This window comes from Pteronotus mesoamericanus, unplaced genomic scaffold (assembly GCF_021234165.1).
Source record: "Pteronotus mesoamericanus isolate MK-2021 breed Mesoamerican mustached bat unplaced genomic scaffold, CSHL_Meso_final contig_181, whole genome shotgun sequence".
Lineage (NCBI taxonomy): Eukaryota > Metazoa > Chordata > Mammalia > Chiroptera > Mormoopidae > Pteronotus > Pteronotus mesoamericanus.
The window spans coordinates 591,535-600,458 of NW_026555077.1; positions in this window are offsets into that span (position 1 = coordinate 591,535).

Genomic DNA, 8,924 nt, shown 5'->3' on the forward strand with positions numbered 1-8,924 from the left:
GAACACTTAGGTCATTTTATTTTTTGCCATGATAAAATGACCGCTGAGCAAATTTAGTTTTAGTTTAAAATTTAGTGCTAAATCTTTACACAGAAATTAATATGGATCCTTGAAATGCATTCCTGGAATTAGACTATCTGGGTCCAATGGCACAAGGCTAAACGATAAGCTTGGATATATAGAAAAATTAGTTTCAAAATAATTGTTTCAATTTATTTTTCTATTAGCAGAGAATTGTGGATTGTGCATTTTTTTATTTGATAATCAATGAACAGTCTTGCTCTCTTTAATTAATATTTCTTTGATTACTAATTCTGCTGAAATACATGTATAACTTCATTGGTGATTCATATTTGAAAATTGTGTATACACACACACACATTTGCATATGACTATATACAGGACAGGGCAAAACTGGGAGTACATGAAACAGAGTTTATTCTTGTATTATAATTTATTAATTGTTGTATTATTTTCCATACAAACAACTGTAGACTCTACTTTTGCCCCATCCTGTATAGATAGATACCTCTATACATAGATTTAATTTCTTTTCTTTTTCAATGAACTGTTAGAGGACATTACATATTAAAACTATAAATATTATTTTCTAATAAACTTTATTGTTGGAACAGTTAGATTTACAGAAAACTGAGAAATAATGTTTCCCCTATATTAAAACCTTACATTAGTATCATGCATTTGTTACAATTAATGAGTCATTGTTGATGCATTATCATTAAAGTTCATACTTTATTCAGATTTCTTTAGTGTTTACCTTGTGTCCTTTTTTCTGTTTCAGGATCTCAGCTAGGATCCACATTATCGTTAGTTTTCACATCTAAGGATCCTCTTGGCTTTGACAGTTTCTCTAATTTTCTTGTTCCAGGTGACCTCTTCATTTTTAAGTAGTACTGATCAGGTATTTTGTTTAAAGCTCTTTGATTGGAATTTTTCTGATGTCTTTTTTATGGTTAGAGTAGGGCTAGAGTGTTTTTAAAAAAAAGACTTCGTAGACAAAGTGCTATGTTCATCGCATCATGTCAAGGATACATGCTATCAAAATGATTTATTACTGTTGATGTTGACCTTGATCACCTGGCAAAGTGGTGTTTTGTAGGATTCTCCACTATAAAGTTTCCCTCTCTCTCTCTTTTTCTTTCTTTTTTTCCCTTTGTACAGTCCACATGTTAACAATGAGGAATTATACCTCCACTTTCCTTGAAAGTGGACTATCTATATACAATATTTATAATATCTAGGCATGAGAGATTTGATTTATCTCCCATATTTCTTTTTATTCAGTCATTTTAATTTATTTATATTATTGTGGGCACACTGATATTTACAATATTTTGCTGTGTATAATGCACTCCCAAGTATAAAAAATGTACACCCACATTTTTGGCCCAAACTTTCAGGAAAAAATCTTTTGTTTTAATTTTTAATTTAACATTTATTTATTTGTATTTAGAAACAAAACCAATTATTGTATTCCAGGGTATTATTTTGCATACAGATATCATTATTGCCTTCTAGAGTTATACTTTTAACACAAAACCATAAATAAAAGAAGTAAAAACATTTATGTAGATATGGAATTAGTACTACCCATGTATAATGTGCATCCTTATTTTTTGCTTAAAAACTTGTGCAAAAAGTGCACATTATACTTGAAAAAATATGGTATTTTATAGTTTGGATTACTATCCAATATTACTTTATTTTATTGCTTAAATTGTTTGAGCTTTGGACATTGCGATGCTCTTTCAGTGGATCCTTTGCATATTCCTGTCAATCTCAGTTATTTTAGCTTTTGTGTTTTCTGATAATTTCCTTACATGTTGGCACTGCTTGATGCTCCTGACCTCCATGTTCATCTTTTATATTTCCTGCACCTGTTCTAGGGACAGGAATTCTCAATGGAAGCTTTTCAATTTTTTTTCTTGTAATTGGAGAATGGTATGAGAAACCCAATTGTGGATACTAGGTATGCTTATTTATTTCTAACAGGGTGTCATTGTTTCTAGGCCCTGTCAGCTAATGGAGCAAAGAAGTATTTGCATGTGCTTACCAGTGTATTGTATGTATGTGTAAATATTCCTATATTTAACTATCTGTATCTATAGTAAGCCAAACCTGAGTTAACACTGGTGTCTCCAACTGTAATATATTAAAATATGGATCATTCTAACCTATTCTTTTTAATTATCTGGCAATTCCCACTCCTAATAATGAGAAATCCATTTCCAGCTATATGCCATCCACTTATTTAATTGTTCCATTTCAGTATATATATACCAGTGTATAGTAGTATCAGAATTGTTAGCCCATTTCTCCATGGAAAACAACTTTATTAACTGGAATACAGGGCTTAGGTGCCATTCTTTTGACTTTAGACTTATAATTTTACTCATTTCCACAGTTACTTAGGTCATTTCCTCCCACCCACTTCAATGAAGTTGTTTCATACATTTGAAATTGCAAAGTCTTTTGTCACTATCTGCTTTTGATTCTGGGATCCTTTGATATCTTAAAGGAGATTTTTTAAAAATTTGCCTATGTTAACTTTCACTTTTTGTTCTGTAAAGCTTAATAGGTCTTGACCATTACATGATGTCGTATTTCCCCAATTATAGTATAATACCGAATAATTTAGTGCTCTAAAAATTCCCCCATGTTTCACCTAATTGACCCATTCCCAAACCCTTAGCCATCATTGATGTATTCACTGTCTCTGTAGTTTTCCTGTCTCCAGAATATTATGTAATTTGAGGCTTATGGTAGGTAGCTTTTTCAGACTGCTTCTTTCACGGGGCAATGGGTTTTGAAGGTTGATGCATGTCTTATTGTGGCTGAATAACTCATTCTTTATTATAATATGTGATTATATAGATACACCACAGTTTATCCATTTACCTATCAAAGAACATTTTTGTTGCTTCTAAGTGATTTTGAATAAAGCTTTACAAACTGTATGCAGGTTTTTATGTGCACATAAAGCTTCAATTTAATTGGGTAAATATCTAGGAGCAGGATTGGTGGTTGGTATTTAAGACTATGTTTAGCTTCGTGAGAAACTGCCACGCTGTCTTCTTAAGCTGGTGTACCATTTTGTATTTCTACCAGCAATGGGTTGTAGAGTTCCTGTGGCTCTGCATCCTTGCCAGCACATGGCATTGTTCTTTTTTATTCTTTTTGCATTTTAGCCCTTCTATTAGTTATAAAGTCGTAGCTTGTTTAAATTTCTAATTCCCTAGTTACAGGTAGTATTAAACATATTTTTATATGATTATTTTTCATCTGTTTATCTTCTTTTCTGGGGTATCTATTCAGACTTTTGTGCCCATTTTGCATTGGGTTGTTTATTTTCTTATTGTCGAATGTTAGTGATTTTCACTTAATTTGGATATAACCACTTTATCATGTAAGTGTTTCACAAATATTTTCTCACATATTGAGGCTTGTGTTTTGATTCTCCATATAGTATATTTTGCAGAGCAGAAATTTTTAATTTAATGAAATCTAACTTTAAATTTTTTCTTTCATGGATCATGCTTTTTGTTTGTATTTGAAAATGCATCACTAAACACATGGTCACCTAGATTTTCTATGTTATCTTCTAAACTTGTATAATCTTCCATTTTGTATTTAGTTGTAATTCATTTTGACTTCATTTTTTGATAGATACAGAGTTTGTGTCTAATTTCTTTCATTCTTTCTTTTTACTATATATAATGTCTGATTGTTCCAGCACCATCTGTTGAAAAGACCTTTCTTCTTCATTGAATTGCCTTTGCCCATTTGTCAAAGATCAGTTGACTGTATTTGTGTGGTTTTATTTCTGGAATCTCTATTTTTGTTTCATTCATATATATATATATATATATATATATATTCACTTTTTAACAATACCAACCTATCTTGTTAACTGTAGCTTTACAGTAAGTCATGAAATCAGGTACTGCGAATCCTCCAATTTTGTTCCATTTCTTCAGTATTGTGCTAACCATTGTATGTCTTTACTTTTCATCTAAACTTAAGAATCAGTTTGGCAATATCTATAAAATAATTTGCTGGGATTTTTATTGCAATTATATTGAACCTATAAATTAATTTTGAGAGACCTGTCATCTTAACAATAATGCTGCTTGCATTCCGTTAACATTGAATGTAAAAATAATGTTTTTGTTTGTCTTGAGCTCATGCAATAATATATGAATAGAAATTTGTATTATAGTTTATATTAAATAGTTTAATTTTGGATCTGTTAATATATGAATCTATGAATCTTTTTGGTGATTTTCAATGACATAATGAAGGAATTAATCTTTTTGATTTTGCTCTATCCTCTGATTTATAAATTCCTATTTACCAAGTATTGAAGTACAATACTAGTTTTTATATACCCAAATATGTCTTTTTTCCTTTTCTAATGTTATACCTGTATGCCATGAGTTTTTTACTTGAATTATTGGGGTGAAACTGGTTAACAAAATTATCCCCCCATACCCTCCTATAGCTCCCTCCACCTCCCTGCCCCCTGGCAATCACCACATTGTTGTTCATGCCCATGAGGTTTTTCTTTTCTTTCTTTCTTTCTTTTTTTTTTTGCTTAATCCCTCCACATCCCCCACCTAGCCCCCAATAGTTATGGCTTTGAATACTTTCTGAAGGTTATCACGACTGATACCCCATCATTACCAGTATATCCAAATTATTATTAGTAGTTTTAAATATTTTATTTAGTTATTTTTATAGAGAGGGGAAGGGAGGGAGAAAGAAAAGGAGAGTAACATAGATGTGAGAAAGAAACATTAATTAGTTGCCTATTGCACACCCTCAGTCGGAGACCTGGCCCACAACCCAGGCATGTGCCCAACTGGGAATCAAACCAGCAACCTTTCAGTTTGCAGAACAACACCCAACCCACTGCACCACATCAGTAAGAGCTAAAATATCTGCCTAATTTCATGAAGTCCAGTCAGAATGTTAGAATCCAACAGTATTACTTTTTATGGGAGTCAGAAAAATGTTCTCTGTCTCCTCAGAATCCTTAACTCCCCCCAGTAAGTCACAAATTTTATATCCATTCTAATATATTAATTTCTGGACTTGAGGGAGTGTGGTGATGGGAGAGAGGATTGAAAGAGGCTGAGTAGAAGCTTACAAATCAATATATTCTGATTATAGCCTGCTAGATTAGAGTTTTGATGTTTGAAGTGATATTCACAGAAGGAATAATATAGAAGTGCTTTCTGTAAAATGTAATTTTATGTACTCTGGGGGCTCAAAAAAATAAATATTGAGATGCTTTAGTACATAACAGTGCTTGGCATCAGGTGAATGTTAGGTAGAAAGTGGAATTGAGTTGGTAATTGTCCTTACATATCAATGCTTGTTTGTAAATTTAAGGAGACTAGATAGCAGTGATAAACTGTTCTGAAAGCTTACTGAAAAAAACAACATGCATTTAAACAAACAAACAAACAACAACAACAAAACTGCTGCTGGATCCAGAAGAAAAATTTTGAATACTGTAGATTTTCCTCAATTAAATAGAAGTGGAAGAAATCAGTACTTACATGAAATAGAACTCCCAAACAAAAGAATAGGTTGAAATACAAGTAAATAAAACAAAGCAAGATTATATAAAAATAAAACAAAGCAGGATTATAAAGGGCAGCTAAAAAATAATTATTCTGAAGAGCTGCAAAGAAAAAAGAAAATATTAAAATTTAAATTTACTTCTAAGAAGTTATATGTTAAAACTGATAAAGCCTAAGAGTGGTTCAGTAACATTGAGGACCAGTTGGAAACAGTCTTCCAGAAAATAGAATAAAATGATATAGTTATTTTGTTTATTTTAAGTTCAGATAATTAAGAAAAAATTCATTAATTTATTTCAATACATATCTCATGTACATACACACACACACACACACACAAATATATAAATATTCAAGGGTTTTTGTTTCCTTGCATATCAAGGATTACAAAGGCTTTAGGCATATGTTGTCTAATTATGACTTTCTTCATCACAAAAGTATTTTTAAAATCTGTGTTGCCAAACATCCTGTCTATTAGCCACATGTGTTTACTGAATACTTAAAATACGGCTAGAGTAACTGAGGAAATAATTTTACTTTTATATCATTTAAATGTAAATAGCTATACATTGCTAGTAGCTACCTATTAGCACAGAATATAAACTAATTAATGGTATTATAATTTTATCGATTAAAGCATTTCATTTTCAAAAGATCACCTATTCAAGTTTTCTCTTAATTATCTACCTCCCATCAGTTCTCTGATTTTGAGCTATATGTTACATACAGCAAGTGCACAAATCTCATGTGTATAGTTAAATAAAACTTTCCGTATATCTAAACAAATGAAATGTACATTACCAAGAATAAACCATAAGACAAACTATGGAATTTGGATGATTATGATGTGCCAATGTAGGTTCATTCTTAGTAGCAAATTTCTACTTTGGTGAGTGAGATTGATAATTGGAGGCTGTGCCTATGTGGAGACAGAGGGTATAGTGGAAATCTCTGTACCTTTCTCTCAATTTTGTTTTAATCCTAAAACTTCTCTAAAAAAGTCTTAAAAAATTAGAAAAGACACAAAGCAAACCTCAGCAAATTCAGGAAAATTGAAATAATACCGAACTTTTTCTCGGACCACAAGGGATTGAAACTGGAAATCAACCTCAAAGAGAAACTTCAAAAACTTGCAAACTCATGGAGACTCAACAGTAGGCTATTAAACAATGAATGGGTCCGTAATGAGATAAGAGAAGAAATCAAAAAATTTCTGGAAACAAATGAAAATGAACAGAAAACAGTCCAAAACCTATGGGACACAGCAAAGGCGGTCCTGAGAGGGAAGTTCCTAGCAATACAGGCTTACGTAAAAAAGATAGAAACATTTCAAATAAAAGACCTAACACTACAACTTCAGGAATGGGAGAAACAACAACAAATAAATCCCAGAGCAAGGAGAAGGAAGGAAATAGTCAAGATTAGAGCAGAACTGAGTGACATAGAGACGAAAAGAACAATTCAGAGGATCAACCAATCCAGAAACTGGTTCTTTGAAAAGATAAATAAAATTGACAAGCCTTTAAGCAGACTCATCAAGACAAAAAGGGAGAGGACCCAAATTAATAATATCAGAAACGAAAGAGGAGAAATAACAACTGATACCACAGAAGTACAAAGGATTGTCAGAAACTACTATGAACAATTATATGCCAAGAAATTTGAAAACCTTGATGAAATGGACAAATTTTTAGAAAAGTATAATCTTCCAACACTGAAGGAGGAAGAAACAGAAAGCTTGAACAGACTGATAACAGCTGGGGAAATTGAAGCAGTCATCAAGAAACTCCCGGCACACAAAAGCCCAGGGCCGGACAGTTTCACAGGAGAATTTTACAAAACATTTAAGGAAGAGCTAACCCCTGTCCTTCTCAGACTATTCCAAAAAATCCAAGAGGAGGGAGGACTCCCAGACTGTTTCTATGAGGCCAGCATCACCCTGATCCCAAAACCAGATAAAGACCCTACAAAGAAAGAAAACTACAGGCCAATTTTGCTGATGAACATAGATGCTAAAATCCTCAACAAAATATTGGCAAACCGCATCCAGCAATATATTCAAAAGATTATCCACCACGATCAAGTGGGATTCATCCCAGGGATGCAGGGATGGTTTAGTCTATGCAAATCAGTAAACGTGATACATCACATAAATAAAAGACAAAAACCACATGATGATCTCGATAGATGCAGAAAAAGCATTCGATAAGGTACAGCGCCCATTTATGATCAAAACACTCAGCAAAATGGGAATAAATGGGGCATTCCTCAACGTAATAAAGGCCATATATGAAAAACCTACAGCCAATATCATACTCAACGGGCAAAAACTGAAAGCTTTCCCACTATCGGGAACACAACAAGGATGTCCGCTCTCACCGCTTCTTTTCAACATCGTACTGGAAGTCCTAGCCACAGCGGTCAGACAAGAGAAAGAGATAAAAGGCATCCAAATAGGAAAGGAGGAAGTAAAGCTATCATTGTTTGCAGATGACATGATAGTGTACATAGAGAACCCTGTAGACACTACCAAAAAACTCAACTTGATAAGTGAATTTGGCAAAACAGCAGGATACAAAGTCAATATTCAGAAATCAAAGGCATTTTTGTACACCATCAATGCAATAGAAGAAGAAGAAATCAGAGAAAAAATACCATTCGATATAACAAGAAGAAAAATAAAGTACCTAGGCATAAATTTAACCAAAGACGTAAAAGACCTGTACGCAGAAAACTATACAACATTGAAGAAAGAAATTAAGGAAGCCACAAATAAATGGAAGCATATACCGTGCTCATGGATTGGAAGAATTAATATCATTAAAATGTCCATACTACCCAAAGCAACTTATAGATTCAACGCAATCCCTATTAAGATACCAATGACATATTTCACAGAAATACAACAGACATTTCAAAAATTTATATGGAACCATAAACGACCCTGAATAGCCTCAGCAATTTTGAGAAAGAAACACAAAGTAGGAGGGATCACAATAGTGGACATCAAACTCTACTACAAAGCCACTATACTCAAAACAAGCTGGTACTGGCACAAGAACAGACCCATAGACCAGTGGAACAGAATAGAAAGCCCAGAAATAAGCCCAGTTCTCTATGGACATCTAATATTTGACAAAGCGGGCAGAAGCATAAAATGGAGCAATAATAGCCTCTTCAACAAATGGTGTTGGGAATGCTGGACAGCTACATGCAAAAAATTGAAATTGGATCATCAGCTGACACCATACAAAAAAATAAACTCAAGATGGATAAAACACTTAAATATAAGTCGCAACACCATCAAAGTCCTAG